The sequence below is a fragment of the Ursus arctos genome, unplaced genomic scaffold (assembly GCF_023065955.2).
Source record: "Ursus arctos isolate Adak ecotype North America unplaced genomic scaffold, UrsArc2.0 scaffold_10, whole genome shotgun sequence".
NCBI lineage: Eukaryota > Metazoa > Chordata > Mammalia > Carnivora > Ursidae > Ursus > Ursus arctos.
This window is the reverse complement of record NW_026622764.1, coordinates 70,962,968-70,988,341: the sequence shown is the minus strand read 5'-3', so window position 1 is coordinate 70,988,341 and position 25,374 is coordinate 70,962,968. Positions and strand designations below refer to the sequence as shown.

Below are 25,374 nucleotides of genomic sequence, written 5' to 3'. Positions count from 1 at the left end.
GACCTCCACACTGTTTTCCAGAGTGGCTGTACCAACTTGCATTCCCACCAACAATGTAGGAGGGATCCCCTTTCTCCACATCCTCTCCAACAATTGTTGTTTCTTGCCTTGTCTATTTTTGCCATTCTAACTGGCGTAAGGTGGTATCTCAGTGTGGTTTTGATTTGAATTTCCTTGATGGCTAATGATTTTGAACATTTTTTCATGTGTCTGTTAGCCATTTGTATGTCTTCATTGGAAAAGTGTCTGTTCATATCTTCTGCCCATTTTTTGATTTGTTTATTTGTTTCTCGTGTATTGAGTTTGAGAAGTTCTTTGTAGATCTTGGATACCAGTCCTTTATCTGTAGTGTCATTTGCAAATATATTCTCCCATTCCGTGGGCTGCCTCTTAGTTTTTCTGACTGTTTCCTTGGCTGTGCAGAAACTTTTAATCTTGATGAAGTCCCATAAATTCATTTTATCTTTTGTTTCTCTTGCCTTTGGGGATGTGTCATGAAAAAGGTTGCTTTGGCCGATGTCGTAGAGGTTGTTGCCTATGTTCTCCTCTAGAATTTTGATGGATTCCTGTCTCACATCGAGGTCTTTCATCCATTTGGAGTTTATTTTTGTGTATGGTGTGAGATAGTAGGACCCGGTGTTTTCTGCCTAGATTTTCACTGGAAGCAGAAGTGAGGACGCCTGTCCTGTGCATGTCTGCAGGAGAGTTTAAGTTCATAGTTTAGGTTTTAAAACTGCAATTTGAGCCCATTAGAGAGATTGGGCTGTACTGACATACATGGGAAACAGTGCATTAGCCTATTTCCTTCCTGTAAAGACCTGTAAAAGCCAGAGTGATTTTTGCAGAATGAGGTTGTCGCAGCCCGTCATCGGCTCTGACAATACCAGGAGCCCTGAAATCAACCAGCCACGGTGTCGCAGAGGGCTGGGCTGGCCCGGAGCAGGAGCGAGGCTCCACGCCTGGTCTGGGAGGTGAACCAGCTTATCTCCATACTCACAGAAATCGCATGGGGTCACAATCAACCCAACCTTATGGATGGGGAGGCTGAGGCTGTTCAAGGTCAAAGGAGAAGGAAGTCGTGGAGCCAGGATGCTGCTAACTCCCACGAGCGGTGGAGGAGCCTCAGAGAGGGCAAGCCTCCGAGCACAGCACAGAGCCTCTCAAGCAGGACAGACAGACCCTGCTTGCAATCCCGACTCCGTTCCCACTAGCCACACAGTCTTGGGCACGTTTCTTGACTCGTGTGCCTCAGTTTCCTCATGTAAGTCAACTTCCTTCACAGTGCAGTGGGGATGATTAAGACAGACACTGCACAGTGTGCTTAACCCAGCGCCTGGGTCTTGGCCTGTTGGAGGGAAAAAGATCAAGTGTCTCAGAGCCTTCTCCCTGCCCCCGATGACCTTGATGAGAAGCGTCAGGCCGCCCCAGAGAGGCAGCGCCCAAAGTAGAGCTGCCAAGGCCGGGACTCTCTGCCGGCCCCCTTCAGCAACTCCGCACGGCCCCACGAGCCCTCGCCCCCATAGGCACACATCTCTGGCAGAAGCTCCGGCCTGTTCCCTGGACTTTTTGCCTTTTGGGTCACCTGGCTTCCTCACGTCGAGGTAATGAAGTGGCCCATCCTTTGGGGATCCTTTGAGAACAGTTAATATGATGACTGAGAGAGCTCTGAGCTCTTGAGGGTTAAGGTTTGTCGCCGTGATGATTAGTCACCCCTGGGTTGGGGGAGATAATTAATTCACCATATATCCTCCCCAGGAACCATGTCTCTGAAAAGCAGTGTTCGTAATTTTACAAATTGGATGGCCCCATCCTGCTCAGCAGCCAGCCGGGTGACTTTGGAAGTAAGCCCAGGAAGTGAGCCTGGCGTCTCCAGGCCTCCCAAGGACGGAATGGAGACGAGCCACCTCCTTAAGGGTCCTTTGCTCCTGACTCAGCAGATGCCACAGCCACACAGACTCCAGAATCAAAGAGGGACCCTGCAGAAGGTAGCTCTTCCTAAGTTGTCAACGCCCAATGGCATGGTGTTCGTAGGAAGCCCGCTCCCCTCCTCCCCCGGGGTCCATGGCCTGCATGCATTTTCCCCAGGTCACTGCAGCCAGAAAACCCACCTCAACGCTCTTTGAAAGAACGTTTGTTTATGGAATGCTGACTCTGTTCTGGGTTCTGTGGAAGATAAGGAAATCAGGCATTCTGTCTGCCCCTCATGGTACTAATGATGGCTGTGGTCACAGTGGGGGAAGAGCAGACCATTTGAGGTGGGAGATGGGAGCTGGGCATGGGGAGAGAAGGGAGGGGAACTGTGATGACTACAGTGTGGATTTGAGGGGGATGTGAGGGCCATCTTATCTTTCTTTTAGGGTCTCAGTGGCCCCCAAAAGCAGGAGTCATGCCTTTTCTTAAAGGATTCCTGATTTTGCAGTCCCAATGCTGAGTAAGTCTACCAATGACTATGGTTTGCATTAGTGAATGTAACAGGCCAAGGGATGTTCACGGCGAGAGGGAGCCAGGACCACACGCATGCACACGCACTCACAGGTGCACACAGAGCCCTGCTCTGGCGTGGAGGAACAAAGTGTCCTGCAGGAAGGATATGGGGGAGAGAATCGAGATGTCGGGGATGGGCTCTCACCTCTGCTACTAGGTCTCTGCTTCTCAGCTGGCCATTGGAAGCCTTCATGTCTAAGTTCCCTTCTGGCTGATTCTATATTGCACCCACCTTGGCAGACGTCACGTTATGAAGCTGATACAAACCAAGGCTCTTGTGTAAAGGAGTTTCTGAGATGCCTCCAGCACTGCTATGCGCGCTGCATCTGTTCCCCTTCGGGCCCTCTTTTTGTCTCTTCTTAGTTCTATTGTTGCCCGAACTCCTCATGTGCTCTGGGTTCTGCGGAGGTCCAGCATTGGAGCATGTGTCTTGTATCTACTGAGAACCTGCGGGCTTCCTGAGGCCGCACTGAACATCGGCACCCTCATCCCAGCTGCAAGAGGGGAAGCACAGCTGGGACTGGCCAACAGGCCATTTCTGAGTGGTATCCACAGAACCGTCTGCTCACATTCCCCTAACAGGGAGCAACACGGCCCTGGGACGGCTCACGAATCCCCCACCTCTTTATGAACCGAGCGTACACAGCTTCTGGCCGGGCTGCGGCCAGATGCATGTTTACAACGCAATGCGGAACTCACAAGAGCAGGATTACGTGACTATTTCTTCTTAATAAATCACCCACTGCATTGTCAGGGACGATGATTTCCTGCTGATGTCCGATTGAGGGAACACAGGCCTCCGTGGTGCACAGTCTCTGAGTCATTTGGTTCTAAAACATTAACCTGGAGGCAACCAGGGGTACAGCCCCATCGGGGAGGTGGGGGCCTTCCATGGTGTGGCTTTGAACAACTCAGAAGTCATGGACCCGAGCCCTGGGAGAACGCCCCGGTTCAGACCGACAGGGTAGTCCTAACACCTCTGGACGGCACTGCTGTGGGCGGCGCAGATGCAGCCGCGGAAGTCTTGCCCCGCGGGAGGGACGGGCACCCACTCCAGCGCTGTCCACTTCGTGATCGTCCAGGCCCCGAGGGCGTTCTCTGCAGAGCTTTTCCCCTGTGTGGCTTATTATCCTGTTTGGAGCTCCTTTAAATTAAGACAATCCATGCCAGCATGGGACTGTCATTGTTGCCTCTGGTCTGTTGACTCCCAGCTCTCTTTAGGGAGGAAAAGGCTGGAAACTGCATCCTAATGGCCCAATTAGTCCTAATGCTGCATAGTGTTGACTGTTTAGTTAACACCATATTGTGTACAGAACTAATTGTGGTGAAAGCAAATGAATGGTCAGGAAACAAACAGGCTACTAGAAAATAATTACTTGGAGTGTTTCTCTTTAGTACCTGTGCTGCGGATTTCATTATAGTCAACAGCCCCTAAGCTGCTCGAAATAGTGGTATTTGTCATTTTCATAGAAACTTGATAATGACATTAATTTATCTTAATGGCCTGTTCTATTGTTATAAATAGTAAAATTAGCTTAAATTGTCTTGCTTTTGCTGGTTTTGGATGGCTGCGGAGGGCCCCGCAGCAGCCGACGAGTAGATAATTTGGTGTGCTTGACAGATTTCCAATAATTTGTTATGTGGAGCAAGAGTAATGCTAGTACCATTAATGTTCATTTTCCTCTAAATTCATTACTGCCCTTTTCCCTTTTATCTTTTTTAATGTCGGGGCCATTTTTCTATATTTCAAGTGGAGCCACAGAGCCTGTTCATACCCACCCAGCTATTAACATTCTGCACATAGCGAACATCCCGCAGAAAACAACTCTTTATGAAATGATGGGCCTGCTTGCTATTTATGACAGAAAAACAGACAAAATGGGGAGCTTGCTGGTATCAGGGCCTGGGTATAATTAAGTCAAATGTAATTTTAAAGAAATTTAAATGTTTTCATTTTATAGCAAAGGTAAAACATACTCAAGGGAGGCTCGAAGAAGGTGTAAATGCATTCATCACACCCCCACCTCCCTTGTGTGTCACTCGCGTTTCAACCTCACGGGGCATTTCATCAAAGGTTAGCGCGCCACGTTCCCGATCAATTCAATTCTAATTAATCCCTAAGAAAATGTTACGATTAATTTCATCTCTGCAAACAGATATGTTGCTATAACATCTGGAGACAACATAAAGGCTATTTATCATCAGAAAAACTGTTAGGTTTTAGTGTATTTACTCCCAGGTCCCAGTCTGTGTCCGTGTTGCCCCAGGGATCGGGAAAGCCCGCAAAGTCAGCTGCTTCTGCCTCCCAGCCTTTTTCTTTCTTTTTTTTTTTTTTAAAGATTTTATTTATTTATTTGACAGAGATAGAGACAGCCAGTGAGAGAGGGAACACAAGCAGGGGGAGTGGGAGAGGAAGAAGCAGGCTCCCAGCAGAGGAGCCTGATGTGGGGCTCGATCGCTTAACCGCTGTGCCACCCAGGCGCCCCTCCCAGCCTTTTCTAAATACAACTCCCCTTCCGTCATGTGATACGGAGCCTACCAAGTAATGAAGAGGCTTAGAGCCTTTTGTAATTTTAACAATGTACACATTTGGGCCAACCAACATGAAAAAGTGTGCAGTGTTTATCCCAGACGAGGGAGAGAACACCGCAACTCAAAGCCGCTTTCTTTTGATGATCTTGGGCTGAACGATGTTGAACGCTCAGTGCGTAGAGAATCTCGTTCTTCTCCTGAGCGCCATGGCCCCCCCACCCTACCAGCACCAGCCCCCCAGGTGAGAAGGCCCATGTGGGGTGCATTGAGAACATAAGCAATATGGTGAGAAATAGGCTCTTTTGTAAAAGTTGTTATTCAAATTCCAGTTAGCTAACATACGGTGTAATATTCGTTTCGGGTGGACAACACAGTGATGGAACACTTCCTACATCACCCGGTGCTCATCACTGGCAAGTGCCCCCCTTAATCCCCATCCCCTATTTCCTCCACCCCCCACCCACCTCCCCTCTGGTAGCCATCTATTTGTCCTCTATAGTTAAAGCGTCTGTCTCTTGGTTTGCCCCCTCCCTCTTTCCCCCCTTTGCTTATTTGTGTTATTTCTTGAATTCCACAGATCACATAGGCTTTGAGATCAAAAACTGCATCTTTTAAAAAATGAACTTAACCATAAAGAAAAATTGACTTTCTCATGATGTTTTGTTCTCAAGATAAAGGAGATGCTCCTTCCGTAATTGCACAAAGCTTGTCCCAGTGCTGATGGTCCCCCTGGGAGTGCCAAGGAAAGAAGAGGCACTGAATTTTTTTAACGACACCCTGAACACTTCTGTCAACCCAAAAGTCCTCAAATGGTGACTTTCACACTGAAATAGCAAATCAGCGTTTAAAGAACTTTTCCTGTTCATGAAACAAAAGTATTTCTTTTTTTCCCCACCGATACAAACAGATTTAAAAGCAGCCTGTTCAATAAAATCACCCAAATGTACTCCTGAGTGTATGCCCAGGCCCTTCAAGCCTTGGGGAGGGATGAAGGATAATGTACTAATAATGTGATGTATCAGAGGGGCAATTCATAAAATATTTATCCTAAAGCAGAAAATGTGTCTGTCTGCCTTGTTCATTTATAAAATAATAGTTTAGGGGAATTAGGTACCAGCTAAATCCCTTAGTCAATGTGGTTGGTTTCACCCAGAGTCCATTAGACTAGGTTATGTATCTGCTAGGGAAGACGCAGCCTGTCAGTGGTGCATAATGGATCATGAAAGATAAATGGAATTAGGCAATTGAATAATTAGAGTAGTGCCCACTGGAGAGGCTTTAAGTAAAGGGCTGCAAGGATTTCCATTAGAAACCTCCATTTCAATGGTTAGAAATCCATCTGGGAAAATTTGGCTGGTGCTGCAAGTTAGTGCCTGGTGGGGAACTAAGGATAAAGAATCTACCCAGGGGGCATCCTGGTACCCAAAACCCAGTGTTGGCTGATTTAGGAGGGACTTGAGTCCTGCCCCCTCCCCCAACTAAGTGAGTCTCCCAAGCCCTAGATTTGATGGAATTGAACATTTCCCTGGACAGGTGGAAGTCTGATCTGCTCCTCTGTCCTTAAGCCTGAAGCACTCAGCAATCTCTTAGGGAAAGACTGTGCTATGAACGGTGTATCCTCAGATTGTGCAGTATACAACCTACACAACCGCTCCAGCCACCTTTCAAGGGCCACATCTCCAACACAACACAGCACCTGGCAATTAGTGGCTGCTTAGCCATACCCGATTAATGGGGCACCTGGGTGGCGCAGTTGTTGAGCATCTGCCTTCGGCTCGGGGTGTGATCCCAGCGTTCTGGGATCGAGCCCCACATCGGGCTCCTCCACTGTGAGCCTGCTTCTTCCTCTCCCACTCGCCCTGCTTGTGTTCCCTCTCTTGCTGGCTGTCTCTATCTCTGTCAAATAAATAAATAAAACCTTAAAAAAACCCCAAAACAATACCCGATTAATAAACAAACAAATTACTCTGACCTTGACTGAATCCAAAGAGAAACGAGAGAAGACAAATTGCAAGCAAAGGTGGTCCCTGGCTTGACAGACCAGGTTAGAAGAATAGGTACAGCTTTCTAGAGATGCATTATGAGATGAGAATAAGGTCTCTGGGCCATTGTTCAGAAAGGCAGGATGCATTTCTTCACTCGGCAAGTATTTATTGAGCAGCCACATGGGCCAGGCTGTGCCGAGTGATAGGAATGTAAGGACAGGACACCGTCTCTTGTCTTGAGGAGCTTTGTGTGTCCTGCGGGGACATCATGCTGGAAGAGAAGATTGTTCCAGTGTGGGGAGCATGCTGAAGGAGGGCCCAAGGACTCTCAGCACATCTGTATGCAGTAAAACCTGCACATGTGAGTGCCTGTGTTAACTTGATAGGATCTAGCTCTGTCCTGAATGCTATTGCTGGAAAGAGGAAAGGTTTTTGTTAAAGGTGTCCCTATGTACAGAGGGAACAGCAAAGTCACCTGGCCCTGAGCTTGGCGTCTTATTAACCAGGTAACCTTGGGCAAGACTGAACGCCTGCAAGCCCATGTTATCAACAGGAATGGGCTTAATAACAGCCAACTCCCAGGGTTCCGGGCATGACGTGAGAAGCGATACGCCGAGGGTATTGTGGATTGCAAGTGTCTACAGCTCAGTGATGTCATCACCACTTTCCGGAAAGGCAGACGAGTCCTGCAGCCTTCCCTCGAGAAACACATATGATCTCGCCATACGCCACGCCCACTTGAAGTCGGTCACGTTGGCCCTGTCATACAGGGGAGCAGAGCATGACTTCGGAGGGTTCAGGGATTTGTTCTAATTCAGTGGCTGGTGACTAATGACACGGGCAGGACTCAAACTCAGGTCTGCCTGCCCAGCACACAGGCTGTGCTCAGCCAGGCACAATAGAACGTTCTGGCCCCCTGCACACAGGCTGCATCTCCCGTGCAAATCCCTGCCGTGTTGAGATATCCCAGGCACAGACGCTCCTGAGAGGATGCTGTGGGGACAGGTGTGCGGCCAGGCATGGCTTCAGAGAGCAAGCCCCGCCCACTGGCACCTTTCTGGGAGGATGGGACGCCCCCCCTGCTGTCCCAGTATTTGCTTTATGGATACCTTTACCCAGAGTCTCCCATGAATGATTCAGTACCTCTTAGGATCCTGTTCCATAGAAACATGCTCACGTTCCAAGTTCCCTCCATCTTCAGTTCTCTTTGCCCCTCCCCCCTCCTCTGCGGAGCCCTCCTGTCACGACCGTGCTCCTCCTTGTCCCCCACCCCCACCCTCACGGCCCTCTGCTTCTCTGCACCATCCACCATTTGTCACTTCTCCACCTCCCACGGGCTCTTCCCTTGGCTCCCGCATGGTGGCTTAAACACACAATCCTGAGAATGGATTACCTGAAGGACAATCCCTTAGCCCTTCTCTTCTGTTGGTCCCTCAGCTACCGCCATAACTCTTTTATCTCCCAAGACTTGCTTTCCCAAGAGATTCCGGCGTCGTTCTGCTCCCACCCCCTCCCTTTCTGTCCCCTTCAACCAGAAGCATGCCCAGTACTCGGCAGGATCTACTTTTGCTGTGGTCGCTGATGACCTCCTCCTCCAGATCCCCTGCCTTCCACCCATCCACAACATGGCGGTCCCCGCCATTGTCCCCTCTCCCCAAAGCTCTCTTCTCCCCCAGCCTCCCGCCAGCGCCCCTGGGTTCTCCTCTACATGTCTGTCTACATCTACAGTGACTCCTCTTCTTCCTCCTCCAGCCCTTGAAGATGTGGTATCCCCAGGACTTTGTCCTGTGACCTCAGTGCTGTGTGCTGGGCATGGGCAATCTTGTCCAAGTGCCGTGTCTGCTGATGACTTCCAGGTCTGTGAACAGATTCCATTGCCCTCAGGCTCTCCCTTTTAGCACTTTCTTGCTTCCTTCTTTCTTTCCCCTCCCAACATTTTTTCAGTACCTGCCATGTGTCTGGTCCCGTGCTTGGCTCTGGGTACAAAGAAGGACTGAAGGAGGGTCCACTCTAGTTCCAGACCTGAGTGTTCCTTCTAGTCCAGGAAACATTGTGCCGGGGACACAGTGGTGGAGGAGAGGGTGAGGCGTCTACCCTCACAAAGCTTGCAGTCTTCAGGGGGAGGACAGACACAGTTAGCGGCGGGGGTTTCACAAGGGAGAAGTGCTTTGTACCACACTCTTGTCTGGGCGCCCTCTGTGGCGCTGATCGGCTCAAGCCCAACTGCTTACGGGACAGACAGTCCAGGCCCTTCACAATCTAGCCCTGCCTATGTTAGGGCCATCTGTCTGCTGCCATCCGTCACTTGTGTCCTTTGCACTCACCACACTCAACATGTCGCCATTCCCTGAAAACACCAGGCTTAGGTGTGCCCTTTCCTGCCAGGAAATTCTCTACTCGTTTTTTTTCAATCATAGTGAAATACACATAATGTATAGTTGACCATCTGGAAGACCTTTAAGTGTGCAGTTCAAGGGTGGTAAGTACATTCCGTTGTCGTGTAGCCCCTCTCCAGAACTCTGCATCCTTCTAACTGGAACTCTGTGTCTGTGAAACAGCACTTCCCCCCTTCCCTCTTCCCACAGCCCCTGGCGACCACCGTTCTGCCTTCCGTCTCTGCCAACTTGACTACTCCAGGTACCTCACATGGGTGGAAATCATACAGTATTTGTCATTTCACTAAGCATGATGTCCTCAAGGCTTATTCATGTTGAAGCTTGTGTTGGAATTTCCTTCCTTTTAAGGCTCATACTGCCTTGTATGGCTAGACCGCCATTGGGTTGTCCGTTCATCTGTGGACACTTGCGCTGCTTCCTCTTCAATTACTGGGAATAATGGTGCTATGAATGTGGGTGTACACATACCTCTTCAAGACCCTGCTTTCAATTCTTTTGGGTATATTCCCAGCAGTAGAATTACTGGATCGTATTCTGTTTTCAGTTTTTTGAGGAAACTCACCACTGCTTTCCATAAGGCGGTCCGTCCCATGTTCCATCCCCACCAGCAGTGCGCAAGGGTTCCAGGGTGTTCACATCCTCACCAATACTTGCTATTTTCTGGCTTTTTGAGAGTAGCTATCCTAATGGGTATGAGGTTGTATCTCACTGTGGTTCTACTCTACTTTTTTTTTTAAGATGTTATTTATTTATTTGAGAGACAACGCAGGGCAGGGAGAGGGGAAGGGAAAGGAAGAGGTAAAGAATCCCAAGCCCCAAGTCGACTGCATTGGGAGTGGAGCCCTATGCGGGGCTCAATCCCAGGACCCCGAGTTCATGATCTGAGCTGAAACCAAGAGCTGAATGCTTAAGGGACTGAGCCACTCAGGCACCCCTTGGTTCTATTCATCTTTTAAGACCTAGATTAAACCTCTTGTCTCCTGACAGAATTGCCCCAGTTTCCCCAAAGTTAGCATCCTGCACATCCTGTGTGCGCAGTGACACCTGTCCCGACTCAAGCATGCTTTCTGAGGTTCTGCGTTTACTTGCTTATCTGTGTCCCCTGCAGTCTTTGAGTTCCTGGATGGTGTCCTATCCAGTCAGTGAGGTGTCCTTGGCATCCAGTACACGATAGGTACATTACACATGCTTGTTGAATGAGTAAAAGAAATCCGTGACTCATATTTAGCTTAACATTTTTGTTGGTTTACTGGTTTTAATTTTTATAGAGCTATAAAACTTACATAAATGGCACAGTTCTTAAGTGTGCAGCTCAGTGAAATGTAAGTTTATACTTGTGTAACCATAGTCCAGAGCAAGAAAGAACATGTCCAGTACCCTAAAAAGTCCTTTGGGTGTCTTACCAGTCAAATACGCACTCCCCAAAGTAACTCCCTAGATATTTTTTAAAGATTTTATTTGTTTATTTGATGCAGAGAGAGAGAGAGAGAGAAAGAAAGAGAGCAAACACGCAGGCAGGGGAAGCAGCAGAGTGAGAAGCAGGCTTCCCACTGAACAGGGAGCCTGACATAGAGTTTGAGCCCAGGACTCCAGGATCATGACCTGAGCTGAAGACAGACGTTAAACCAACTGAGCCACCCAGACACCCAGATTTTTTTTTTTAAATCCTCAATTGCTTTGCGTGTTCTTGAATGTCATGCAATCACCGGGTACTCACTTTTCAGAGACTTACTTCTTTCCCTCAACCAAGTATCTGGAGATTCATCCATGTTGCTGTGTATGTCAATGATTCCTTCCTCTGTCTTGCTGAGTAGGATCTCATTGTATGAATATATCATGGTTCATTGAACCATTCCCCTGTTGGTGGACATTTGGGTTGTTCCAGTTTTTGGTTATTGTGATTAAAGCTGTTAAAAAATGTTCTTGGCCCCTGCAAATAAACATGCTGTGTCTTGTACACGTCTTATGAGGGATCTACTCACTCATTTTGTGCTGGGTCATTTTCCACACGCATGTGTAGCTTTAGTATTTCATGCAATTTTTCCAAGTGGCTGAGTGGATTTACACTCTCCCTGAACAATGTGGGGGAGTTTCCAATTATTCTCTATCCTCACCGACACTTGGTATTGTCAGTCTTCTGATTTCAGCCATCCTGGTGATAGAACACTGCTTTTTCATGATCTCTTATTGAATTTCAAATTTTTTCTTTGTAGCAAAATTGTGTTTTTATATTGATATTTAAAAATCCATTCGCCACAATATTTTTCTTTTTAGTGTCAATGTATTGACTTCCTTCTGCATTTGAGATAGATATTCAAATATTTTTTAAGGTTTTCTTTTTTCTTTTCTTTTATTTTTTTAAGCAGGGCTTTTAAAGCATGATTATTTGAGCAATTAGGTTAAAGCTCTGGCTTTGTAATGTGAGAGGAGCGGCAGCAGGAGGCTGGGAGTGCTGACCTGAGACTGTGTGTTTGGCCTGGTTCTGCCCCTTCAGCTGCTCTGTGGCTTTTGGCAAGTTTATACAGGCTCTTGGTAACTCAGTTTCTTCATCCATGCAATTGGGATAATAATAGAACATGCCTCTGAAGTGGTTAAATAAGGTCTTGCACTTAGAATAACCCCTGGCACCGAGTTAATACTCCTTACATATTAGATATTACAGTCACCAGTTTCTTCAATGACATTTATTAAAAGTGACTTCCTTTCCCATTTTTTCTTTTTTTTAAATTTAAAAAATTTGTTTTTTTTTAAAGATTTTATTTATTTATTTGACAGAGATAGAGACAGCCAGTGAGAGAGGGAACATAAGCAGGGGGAGTGGGAGAGGAAGAAGCAGGCTCCCAGCAGAGAAGCCTGATGTGGGGCTCGATCCCAGAACACCGGGATCACGCCCTGAGCTGAAGGCAGACGCTTAACGACTGAGCCACCCAGGTGCCCCTAAAAAATTTGTTATTTGAGGAAGAGAGAGAGAGAGAGCACTAGCTGGGGGAGCGGCAGAGGGAGAAGCAGACTCCCCGCTGAGCAGGGAGCCCACGTAGGGCTCTATTCTAGGACCCCGGGATCATGACCTGAGCCAAAGGCAGACACTTAACAGACTGAGCCACCCTTGCACCCCTTTCCCATTTTTTCCTTATTCCAGGTTAATCCTGGGAATAGCTCTCATGAAGTTTAGGCATATACCTGGAATCTATGCTTTCTTTTACTGGCTTCCTGTTCTTTTTTTTTTTTTTTTTTAGATTTTATTTATTTATTCAACAGAGATAGAGACAGCCAGCGAGAGAGGGAACACAGCAGGGGAGTGGGAGAGGGAGAAGCAGGCTCATAGCGGAAGAGCCTGATGTGGGGCTCGATCCCACAATGCTGGGATCATGCCCTGAGCCGAAGGCAGATGCTTAACCGCTGTGCCACCCAGGCGCCCCTACTGGCTTCCTGTTCTTAAGCCAATGTCATACAGCCTTATTGATCGTCATTTGATAATATATTTTATAATTATCTGGGAAGTGAGTTCTCCTGAGCTGCTTCATTTTCCTCCCCCAGTGCAATACTCTGGCCTATTTATTTGTCCAGGTGGATGTTTAATGTCATCGTGACCATTTTAATTCACTTTGAGCTCTATCTGTAACGAACGGCAGGAGTTTTTTGATCTTCATCATTCTGAATCTTGCTAGCCTGAAGCAGAGCCCCAGCCCCAAATTTCAATTCTTCCTTTATTTCTCCCACAAAAATTTTATTATTTTCTTCAACAGATCTTGAAATTACAACAGCAGGTTAATTTCCAAGCATGGTTTTCAAAGCTTCTGTGAATGGAATTTCCTCATTCGCTCTGTTTTCTGTTTAGCCCTTGTGCATTAGAAAGTGTTGGGTTTTGTGGATTTATGTAGCCCATTTATGTAGTTTTGGGGAACCCATTGATTATCCCCAATAATTTTCTGTTTGGGGAGGGCGGTGACACGTTGCAGTGGGAAGAACATGGGCATTGGAGCCAATGAGCCGTGCTGTACATACATCCTCTCTCATGACCCATGTGGGACACATTGGGCAAGCAGCCATCCTCCCGGAGTCACAGAGCGTTCCCCAGTGATGGTAACATGGGGCAGTACTTCTAGGGAAGACCTGGGCTGAAACTCCAGAGCTTCTTTCTTTCTTAAAAATCATATGAGCTGCCGGGTAGATGTTCAGAAGAATTGAAAGCAGAGTCACAAAGAGATATTTGTAGACCCACGTTCATAGCAGCCTTATTCACAATAGCCAAGAGGTGAAAGCAACCCAAGTGTCCACAAATGAATGAACGAGCAAAGTGTGGTCTATCCATACAATGGAACACTTCTCAGCCTTAAAAAAGAGCAAAGTTCTGGCATGTTCTATAACATGGATGAACCTTGAGGTCATCATGCTAAATGAAATAAGCCAATCACCCAAAGACAAATACTGTATGATTCCACTTACGTGAGGTACCTACAGTAGTCCGATTCATAGAGACAAAAAGCAGAATGGCGGTGGCCAGGGGCTAGGGGTGGAGGGGGGCGTGCAGAGGTATCATTTAACGGGGACAGAGTTTCAGTCTGGCAAGATGAGAAGTTCTGGATGGTGGTGATGGTTGCACAACCGTGTGAATATATTTACTGCCGGTGGAAATGTTGCACTTGAAAATGGTGAAGATGATAAATTTTGTGTATATTTTTATCACAATTAAAAAAATATTTTAAAAGCATACAAACTGGAGTTGGCATTCTGGAAATACATCCTTAGCAGATGGGAATTATCAGTGCAAATGAAACATACGCTATGCCCCCAAAACTCTAGTGCTCAAAGTCACTGACAAATGTTGAATCGTGCACATTTTATAGCTCCTGATATGCAGTAAAGGGGATCATAATTACTCCTTTCTTAAGTTAACAAGTTAGAAGGGAAATCAATCCTACAATCTCCATGGGGGGAAGGTCACAGTCGGGGGAGGGGTGACAATACCAGGTGAGAGAAAGGAGGGCACCAAGCTGCAAGCGTGGAATAATAATCTCATTTGTAACATTAATAATAACAAAATTAACAGGGAGTAGTTAGTTTTTGTGCAAAAACATTTTGTGATCATTATTTTATTTAATATTTGTAACAACTCATGAGGTAGGAATTATTCCAATTTTCCCAACACAAAAACTGAATTTTTGGGAGGTTGGGGAAGAGAAGAGAAGCAGTATATCTTACCGTTCTGCAAACAGGCTTCTTCACTCTGAAGAGGAACTGAGGTTGTTATTTCTGGGTGGATTTTTGTGTTTTTCCAATCAAAGGGGAGAGAATGGGTCATTCTGTCCCAGGTTCAGTTGGACAGATCCTACTGAAGAAGGCTGGTGGACCTGACTTGGGTCACATGTCCTTTCCTGAAGCAATCACTACAGTCAACGGAGGGGGAGCGATATGACTGATTGGCCCAGTGAGACATGAGGCCCTTAAATCAAACACACGCCCTTGTCTTGTTCCTGATTTTAAGGGGGATATGTCTGGTCTGTCACTCTAAGAAAGCATGGGTGACAAAAGAAAAAAAAAACAGATAAATTGAACTACATCACAGTTAAAAACTTCTGTGCTTCTTTATCAAAAAAGTAAAAAAACAACCCATAGAATAGAGGAGAGATATCTGCAAATTGTACATCTGATAAGGGACTGATATCCAGAATATATAAAGAACTCTCACAACTCAACAATAAAAAGACACATAACCTAATTTGAAAATGGGTAAAGGGTATGAATGTGCATTTCTCTGAAAAAGATATACAAAAGGCCAACAAACACGTGAAAATGTGCTCAACATCATTAGTCATTAGAGTAATGTGGCTCAAAACCACAATGATAGCACTTCACACCCACTAGAACGGCTATAATAAAAAAGACAGACAATAACAAATGCTGGCAAGGATGTGAGAAACAAACCCTCATCTATTGCTGGTGGGAATGCAAAACGGTGCCACTGTTTTGAAAAACAGTTTGACGGTTGCTCTAAAAGTGAAACATGGAGTTAGCATATGACCTGGGAGTTTCATTCCTAAGTATTCATCCAGAACAACTGAACACATATGTTCACCCAAAAATCTATGCATGAAGACTCATAGCAGCATTTTCTGTAATAGCCAAAGAGGAAATCACCGACATGCCCATCAGCTGATGAATGGACAAAGTATGGGGCTTCCGTGCAATGGAATATTATTCAGCTGTAAAAAGGAATGACGTATTGATACATGCTAAATGTAGGTGACTCTTGAAAATATAATGTTAAGTGCAAGGAGCCAGTCGTATGAGCCTGCATATTGTATGATTCTATTTATAGTGTCCAGGATAGGCAAATCGATGGAGATAAAAAGTAACTGAGTTGTTATCTGGTGAAGGAGAATTAGGGATTGATTGTTAATAGGTACAGGGGTTCGTTTTGGGGAGATGAAAATGTTCTGGAATTAGATAGTGGTGACGGTTGCACAACTTTGTGAACGCACTAGGTTGCACACTTTAAAAGGACAACTTCTATGATTTGTGAATTTTCTCAATTTAAAATATTAAAAAACCAATTGGATTTCCATGCATTAGCAATAAACTTAGAAAATACAAAAGTATATTATTTACAATATCAGGAAAAGCATCAACTATGTAGGAATAAATCTAACGAAAAATTTTTTTCTTTTTAGAGAAAAATTTAACAGGCATTGAAACAATTATTTTATTTATTCATTTCAGCGATTTTTTTGGATTTATTTATTTTATATATAGAGAGAGTACGTGCAAGTGGGGGGAGCGGCAGATGGAGAGGGAGAGGGGAAGCAGACTCCCCTGGGAGCATGGCGCCAGTCTCAGGGCTCCATCTCATGACCCTGCAATCACGACCCTAATCCTAACCCTAACCCCTAATCCTAACCCTAACCCCTAACCCTAACCCTAACCAAAACCAAGAGTTGGACACATAACCGACTGAGTTACCCAGGCACCCCTCATTGTAGAGATTTTTAATGAAAGTTTAGGATTACTTTATTCCTGCATCTTCTCAATTGTTCCTTCCTTATATTTGCTCCTTTCATTTCCTCTTGACATGATTTGACTTTACGTTCAAGGATCTTTGGGGGTCTTTGCTCAGTTTTGGTCTAGTGTTAACAACCTTGCGAGGGTGAATGCCACATGGCCAGCTGTGCCATTAGCCTTCGCCTGCTGCACGTGTCCAGTGTAGATGACGGAGCTCTTGTAAACCTGACTATGTCACCAATTTGCTGACCTTTGTGGTGTCCTGCAACAACCTGAACGTCATCATCCTTTCGGACGGGCACGGACTGAACACTGTACTTCTGTCTCAGCTCTTCAGGCAGAGGAGAGACATAATTTTGCAGCAAATGTGGGAAGGGGCACTGAAATGCCCTTAATGGCTCTTACTCCGGTCAGAAGTCACAAAGGAATTGAACTTCATTTTGGCCGCTGGTGCTTTAGCAGTGGTCGCAAAATGGAAGACTTGAGACGTATTTTAAATGACCAAAATTAATGTAGAAAACATGAAGTTCATGGATAGCAGATATTGATGTTGTAAATGCAATATTGTGAAGATGTCAATTCTCTCTGAATAATCTCAATGCAATTGCAATCCAAATCCCAGCAGGCTTATTCAAGGAATTTAACAATCTGAACTTAAAATTTTATGTAAAGGTAAAGGACCAAGAAGAGACAAAGAATTCTTGAAGAAGAAAAAAGCAGTGGGGCACCTGGGTGGCTCAGTCATTAAGTGTCTGCCTTCGGCTCAGGGCATGATCCCGGAGTCCAGGGATCGAGCCCCACATCAGTCTCCTCCACTGGGAGCCTGCTTCTTCCTCTCCCACTCCCCCTGCTTGTGTTCCCTCTCTCACTGGCTGTCTCTCTCTCTGTCAAATAAATAAATAAAATCTTTAAAAAAAAAAAGAAAAAAGCAGAGGGACTTTCCTATTAAATATAAGGTCTCATTATGCAGCTATTATTATAGGTGAAAAATGAAACTGGATCTCCATCTGACACCATGCACCAAGTTCAGTCCCGATGGAAGAAAGGCTATAATGTGAAAGGCAAAACCTAAATATAGGAGAGGATCTTCATGACACAGGCACAAGGAAGAACTCCTTAAACAAGTTCCCCAAAGTACTAATTATAAATGAAAAATGCAACTACATTAAAATTAAGAACTCCATTCACCAAAAGACAACATATAGGGAATTAAGACGATTTACACGAAACGCATGGTGGTATCCTGCAGGGATTGGCCCCTGAAACGGCGAAAAGGCATTGCTGGAAAAACTGGTGAAATCCAAAGAAAGTCTAGAGTTTAGTTAATAGTGACTTATACCAGTGTTGGTTTCTTTGTCGTGACAAATGCCCTTGGTGATGTAAGATGTGAGCGTGAGGGAAACCCGAGTGAAGGGTAGATGGTAACTCTCTGTACTACCTTTGCGACTTTGTCAATCTATATTATTCCAAAATAGAAAGTTCACTCACAAGCTGAGAATTGGGTTTTAGAATATATGTAATCAATAAAGGATTAATTTTGGAGAACAGTAAAAAATCAGTAAGAAATAGTCATACAATCCAACAATAAAATGGGCCAAAGTCACAAACAAATATCTTTCAGAGGAGAAGTAGGTGGCAAATAAACTTAAGGCAAGATGACAATCCCATCTTAGCAAGCAGACACCTGTCAATGAGTACTGCAATGCCGTCCCATCTCATCAGTCCTCCGGCGAACTCCGCTAGGAGGGAAAATGGTACGGCCACTCAGCAAACAGTCTGGAGGCTCAGCAAGTTTTTCCCTAGGTTCATGCTCCAAGGTCTTTCTGGTGACCAGGTGCCAAGGGGCATCTGGAAGCATGTTTACAGTCGCACTGCTTGGAATAGACAAAAAGTAGTGACAACTGAAATGCGTCCATCAAGGGGGAATGGATAAGTCAATCATGATATCACCCAATGGAATATTATACCGCAGTGAAAATGGATGTCTGTCAGCCACATGCAAAGGTAAGGATGAATCTTAGAAGAAATGTTGAATCAAAAAACGTCTCAGAGGGGTGCCTGAGTGGCTGAGTCGTTAAGAGTCTGCCTTCAGCTCAGGTCATGATCCCAGGGTCCTGGGATCGAGCACCATGTTGGGCTCCCTGCTCAGTGGGGAGCCTGCTTCTCCCTCTCCTGCTTCCCCTGCTTGTGTTCTCTCTCTCGCTGTTTCTCTCTGTCAAATAAATAAATAAAATCTTTAAAAAAAAGTCTCAGAAAAGCCAACATAGAGTATCATATTTTATGAAGTTTGAACCATTCGAAATTAAATTTCATGTTATAAAACTATAAATAAAGAAAGCAAAGAGCTGATACAGAGAAAATTTAGGAGAGTGGTTTCCCCGGGGTGAAGGATGAGGCAGCGGGATGGACTCAGGGAGGGATGCTCTTGTTCTTATAACCTTGGTGAATTGGTGACCTTCTTGGCAACCTTGGTGACATCCTTGTTCTGAGGCCCAGTGGTGGGTTCATGGTGTTCATTTTATTATTATGCCTCAATCTTATGTGTATTGTTTTGTATCTGTTAAATGTTACAAGATCTTTAAAAATTAAGTTAAAGAAGAAAAATAAGGTTAAAGATAGGTTGAAACAAACAAACAAGCCATCGGCAGAGACGGCCCGTTTCCAAAATTTACGAGAACTTTTTTTTAACTCCAGTCTTTTTCGAGGAAAATGGAATCTTTTAAGGTTTTCAAGAGACAAGGAAAGCATCCACATCCTTTCTCAGCTGGAATTTAGGCCAAAAATGGAACAAAGGCTGCGGATCTTAGTTTGTCTAGAGTCAGCTTGGGGGCGGATTGCACATGCAATGCTGCGCCGCCCCAGCAGACCCATCCTTCCAAAGTTCGGTGAGCCCTGCCCCTGGGGCTCGGGGCCATCCCCACGAAGAGCTTCCAGGGAGTAGCAGAGCTTGCTGCATGAAGAACATATTCAAGGGAGCCAAAAATGATCTCTTTGGAACACAAGCAGATCGTGTCATGCCCTTTGCCCGCCTGCCTCCGAGGGCTTTCCCTTGGCTCTGGGATAAAGCTCAACCCGGTTTCGGGCAAGGGCCTCCCTTCTCTGGTCCCAGCCCTCTGCAGCCCCAGGGCGGGGTAGTCACGCTCCCTCAGTTCTCCCTGAGACTCTTACTGAAGTCTCTTTGTCCCTGGAACATGTCCAAGCTCTCCCTTCCCTGGACTTTGTCGCACTCTCTCTGGACTGTCTCCTGCCATTTGCTCTACCCCACTGAGTCCTATTGACCATGCTGTCTCCTCAAAGAAGCATTCTGTGAACACTGGACCCCAATAATCCTGGCTGCACGTGTCTGTGGGTGCCCCGTACCCCTGCCAGCTCCAGGGTGACAGTGTCAGTCTTGTTCCCCATAGAGACCCCAGCAGTGCCTGATCCATGTGTGCTGGATTAATTGCATATATCATAAGCATTCCATCCAGATTACAGAGTTGGAAGAGACCATTGTGGGTGGAGGGTGGAGGTGGAGGACTTCTGGGAAGAAGTGGTGTGGGATGTAGGGACATGTCCATGACTTGCTTCAGCTCCCAGTCACGAAGCTTTGGCCACACTGCACGTTGTCCTCAGTGGTGGGCTGGGTCTCCCTGCGGTGACAGCAGTGCTGGGGGGAAAGGAGCTTTCTCTCCGCACCCAGTTCACTAGCTCCGTCTCTGGGACGCTGGAAGGTGGGAGCTGTCATCTGCCCCGTGTGCTCTATCTTTTCCTGGTTCTTTGTCCCAGGGGGCCTTCCAGGCTGGAAGAAATTTGGCGGCCACCTGGAAAGACTCTTGGCCACCTTGTGTTGCAATTACAGAGCTCTGTCAAACCCAACCCCTTGCTAGAGTTTCCCTTCTCAGCCGGGTCAGGCCTGGCCTGTCCATAATGGCCAGTCCCAGGAACACAACCCATCTGGTTCAGAAATTTGTGTGCTCAGGAAGAAAAGGGGCATATGTGCATGGAAAGCGCACACACTCGTGAGCTCAGCATCTGCAAAAAGAAGAGAGAGTTGTGACAGTGCCTTTGGGTGTGGTCTTTGGGAAATCCAAGTTGTACGTTTATGGTCTGTGCATTTTTATTTATCATATGAAAATGTCATGCTCGATTGTCCATCCCCTTTGTAACTTTACATATAAAAAGGTTAGATCAGGGGATGGTCTGTTTGAAAGTTCTAACTTCATGGGCACGGAGGGCCGATGGGGCTCCCCTGCATGAGCCAGCAGCTGGCACCTTCCTTGCTCACGGCCATGAGACCCTCCCCTCGGGGAGGGGCACCCTCCCCAGTCAAGGGCAAAAGAAAGGAGGCTTGGCATTTTTCTGTCGAACATGGAGCCAGCCCCGGGCCAAGAAACAAAACACGAACAGGGTCCCAGAAGGCCTTCCCTGCATGTCCTCTTCCAGGATCTACTCTTTAAAGTTTTGGAAAACGTCCACTGTAAGGTGAAATGAGTAAGGTGGTTCCTGCACATGGACCACCTGTCCGTTCATGCACCCGGGTACCACCCAGACACACACTGTCTCCGAGCTCCCTCTGGTCCTTGGGACCATCTTATTGCACACCGCTTAGCTGCACCACCATGCGTTAAGAGGCTTTATTTTTTTTTTTAAGATTTTATTTATTTATTTGACAGAGAGAGATACAGCCAGTGAGAGTGCAAACACAGCAGAGGGAGTGGGAGAGGGAGAAGCAGGTTCCTAGCGGAGGAGCCCGATGTGGGACTCGATCCCAGAACGCCAGGATCACGCCCTGAGCCAAAGGCAGACGCCCCGGTAAGAGGCTTTAGAATCAGAGAATGAGGGAGTGCCAGGGTGGCGTGGTTCCTGCGAGAGCACTCGCTCAAGAAACCATCGTGGACATCAGTATTACTCTCAAGCAGTGTTAGCTGGAGTCAGGTCCCACCGGTCCCCAACAGCCCACTCCGCGTTCAGCGACACCACGCTGACGGCCTGCCGTTGGCCCCGGTGGGAGTATTTCCACCGGGGCCAGCGTCAGACGCTCCCCATCAGGGCTTCCCTGCCCCCCCACCCCCAGGGGCAGTGTACCAGCGCCCACTGACAAGTCAGCTCCATGCGTGAGTCAGAAATAAATCACCCCTGGCGGAAAGCCACCGGTGACTCTCTGAACGAGGCTGGGAGGTAACGTCCTGGTTTGCTTTTAAACCCAGGCATGGCTCGGCAAGCTCTGGGCACGGAGGCGTGCTCTTGGCGTGTTCCACGGCGGAGTTCTCCGGGTGTAGGCTGCAGCTACGTAACAGCAGACAGGCTGGCTCAGAAGCAGAGGATCATTTGCAGGCTGTCCCAGGAGACTCTTTGTTCACGCATGCTGGTGCAGGCTGCTGGCTACCCAGAGCCCCAGGCCAGGGAGAGGGGTGTTGTTGTGGGGAGACAGCCCAGCAGACTCCCCAGGACGACCTGGCATCCCCAGAGCGCTTGTGGGTGTCACTTGCTGACCTTTGTCAGGAGGCCAAGCTGGCCACCCTCTATCAGGAGGAAATCCCATTATGCCTTTGGCCATAAAGCTCTTCACAATCATGTTTGGCTCATGGGATTCTTACAAGGGACCTGTCAAGCACCTGCCCTTCCCGGGCAAGGAAACTGAGGCCGAGTGTAGGAAACGGCTGCCATGGGTCACATCTGGCTCCAGATTCCCTTTTCAGCTCCACCCCATGTCCAGCCCAGCTGGTGCTCTCCTCTTGTTCCCTCCTGAGCAGCAGCAATACTCACACCATGGGAGCAAGCCCAGCGCAGGGAAAGGGACAGCGATAGGAATGACCAGAATGGTGGCTGTCCCTCTGAAAGCCCAGCAATGCTCCCAACCCTGCAGGACCCAGCATCAGGGCTCTGGGCTGGAGGAGAAACCTCCCTGCTAAGGAGGGAAGTGCACTTGGCTTCCTTCCCCTCCCTCCCCCCTCCCCTTTCTTCTTCTTCTTTTCCTCCTCCTCTTCCTCCCCTTTCTTCTCCTTCTTCTTCCTCTTCTTCTCCTTCTTCTTCTTCCCCTCCTTCCTCCTCCTCTCCTTCTTCTTCTTCTTCTTCTCCTTCTTCTTCTTCCTCCTCTTCCTCTTCTTCTTCTTCTTCTTCTTCTTCTTCTTCTTCTTCTTCTTCTTCCCCTCCTCCTCCTCCTCCTCCTCCTCCTCCTCCTCCTTCTTCTTCTTCGCTTTAAATCATCTTAACTGGGATCACCTTTCCCCTAGGCCTCACCACCCCATTTCTTACCTGTCAGCCTGTATGGTGGGTATTGTGAGAATGTATGGACAGCATTGGACTTGAAATTGGGAGACAGGATCCTGGTCCTTACTCTGCCCAGCTCTGGGAAGTCACTCACCTCTAAACTGGGGGCTGGTCTTCACATCCTACTAGGATATGTCAGTGATCCACAACTCCCCACTCCTTCCTATGCTGCTTGCCATCCCTCATTGGGGAGCAGAACTCCCGGCCCAAGGCTCCCTTAGTATTAGCCAAATTCCACTAATAAAGACAACTCCAGCCCAGAAAGTGCAGAGGGACCCCACTGTAGGGACTGTCAGTACAACAAAATGCTCTGTAGAATAGAGCTGTTCTCTTGTCCCTAAAACAGTTCCCAGTAATAGTGCTTAGAGCTGACTGCCAGGAGGGCCCTACAACAGCTAACTTGGTTCTGTACATGCTTTTCTCAGTCAGAGCTACCTCCTTCTAGAAAGGAAGGAAGGCAGGAAGAGAAGACTTTACCCTTGTTGATATGATCTCAAGCACTAATGGCGCTCCAACGCTCCAACACTCTTTCCTCAAGTATGCCCCACCAGATACCCCTCTGCAAGCCCCAGTGCTACCCAAAGGAGCCCCCTCAGTCCCACTGGCACCAGCCAGAACCTCAGAGTTGGAAGGGTCCTCAGAGGCCACCTCAGCCAGCTTCTCCCCCAGTGGAGGACCCCTCTCTACCTCCACCTGGTCTCCACAGGAAACTTTCCAGAGATCTGGTTACCTGTTGAGCACCTGGAATTGTGAGGAATTCCTCTCACCCTGAGTCCCAGTCCGCCTCCCTGTGATTCCTGACATCGGCACCAGCTCAGCCGTCTGGAGAGATGCAGAATATGTCTACTGTCTTCCAGACGGCAGCCCTGCAAATTCGTGAAGCCAGCGGTGTGTGCCCTGGGTTATTCTGGGGTAAACATCTATGGTTTCCTCAGATGACAAGGCTTTCAGAGTTCCCTTCTGGACACAGTCCAGATCCCACAAGAACTAGATGCCGTGTGCCTAGAACAAAGGACCACGGGGGCCACTCCCTCCCTTTATGCAGAGTCTGCTTCAACTGGGTTAATATAGCTGAAAACGGCACAAGCAGCAAGTGACATGCTCATGCGTATGGGATTTGTGGCTGTCTAGAATTTCCAACTCTACCCCCATCTTGTCTTTACACGGTTAATTATTTGAACTGAAATGCGGCACTTTACCATTCACAAGCTTATCCTTTCCCTATCAGCTTATCAGGATCTTTTTCTTGTCCTGATACTTGGTCATCTAACCTATGAGCTCCCCCACATAGCTTTGTGCCGTTTTGAGGTAATAAGTCACGTGGGGTTACCCCAAAGACAGAGCTGTGACTTGTGACATTTCAGTCTTTCTCAGTTAACCCTGAAGCATTGAAAAGTAGTTAATGTCACTCTTCAACCACATCTTAGCCTCTCTGAGTGTAATGACATTTATTCCACATCTCAGAAATCTTCTGTTTTTTTAAATCACTTTTGCCATGGAGATTGTGCTTGGAGGACATTTCATCCCCAGTTCAGACAAGGCCCTGGAGGGAGGGGGCGGTTCTTACTAAAGTGTTTGCACCGAGCCTAATGACCACTACGGTCAAGCCTGTGGGATGTCCACAACCACCTCTCATTAATTTTTCCAGAATCTTCTACAGGTTCTAGGTGCAATGTTTCTACACCACTCACTCTCTTCCTAGTGTTTCATGGGTGAATGAAATAAGGAGTGAGCATGAACCGATGCACGTGCAACGTCACAAGGAGACACAACTGCGTCTTCCACAGTGGAATTTCTGTGGAGAAGGCTGAGAGGAGAGGCTGAAAAGAGTCTTCTCTTATGCGTCTTTCTTAACATTACTTAAACCCTTTTCATCTTTATCCCTCTTAGTTTTCTTTTAACCACCAGCGCCCTGACTAACCGAATTTTGAAATTTCTCCCAATGCCTACACCTTAAAAAGATGAGATCTGTGCCTACTCCACCATCCCCCACTCCCAGAAGCAGGCAATTTGGGTTTGGTGGGAATGGAGTCAAAATTAAATGTCCTGAGCCGAAGTGTCCCTCAAGTCCCTTCTCAGCTACAGGATCAGGCATGGAGGTAGGAGCAGGAGTGGGAAGTGCCAGCTGATGGGGGAAGGATGGAGAGATCCCCATCTTGGGACTGTGTCTCCCTCCAGGTGTCGAGGGGCTGCCTGGCTGGAGGAGGCACACTGGACAAGTCACTTTACTAAATTCTACATCTATAAAATGGGAATGATAATACTTTGCGGGGTTTGCTTTGCTCTGGGTCAGTAAACTGGATTTTCTCCCTCCCCCTTCCCAGCTTCGTGTCCGTAGAGGCCGGCTGAACATGTTGCTTCCTTGTCCAACGAGGAGATCTCTGGCAGCGCTCAATACCGTGTGCTCGAGGACTAACCCGAATTCCGTTTTCATCAGAGTAACATGCAGACCGAGGTCCGGTTAGTCACCCGCTAAACAGTTCAGTGTTTATTTCAGAGAAACACCCACTGCGCACGGTGGGCATGAGAAAGGTTTGCATTGTAGGAATTATTTTCCCATTTGAAACCCAGAATCTTGCTCAAATGGCTTTCCAAGCCATATTGTACTGAAGTATCCTGTGTGTTCCATTAACTATTCACAGAGTCAACTGGGGAACCGTTGTTATTAATTTCAATGGAAAGCTAAAATGGAGTTCATTTTCTATAATTGCAGGCCCGCGGTCTAA

General features: G+C 47.1%; 1 pseudogene; it reads right to left on the bottom strand.

Moving 5' to 3' along the window:
• Window positions 1-16,405: 16,405 nt before the first annotated feature.
• On the bottom strand, window positions 16,406-16,835 carry LOC113251029 (60S ribosomal protein L26-like; annotated as a pseudogene).
• Window positions 16,836-25,374: the final 8,539 nt, after the last annotated feature.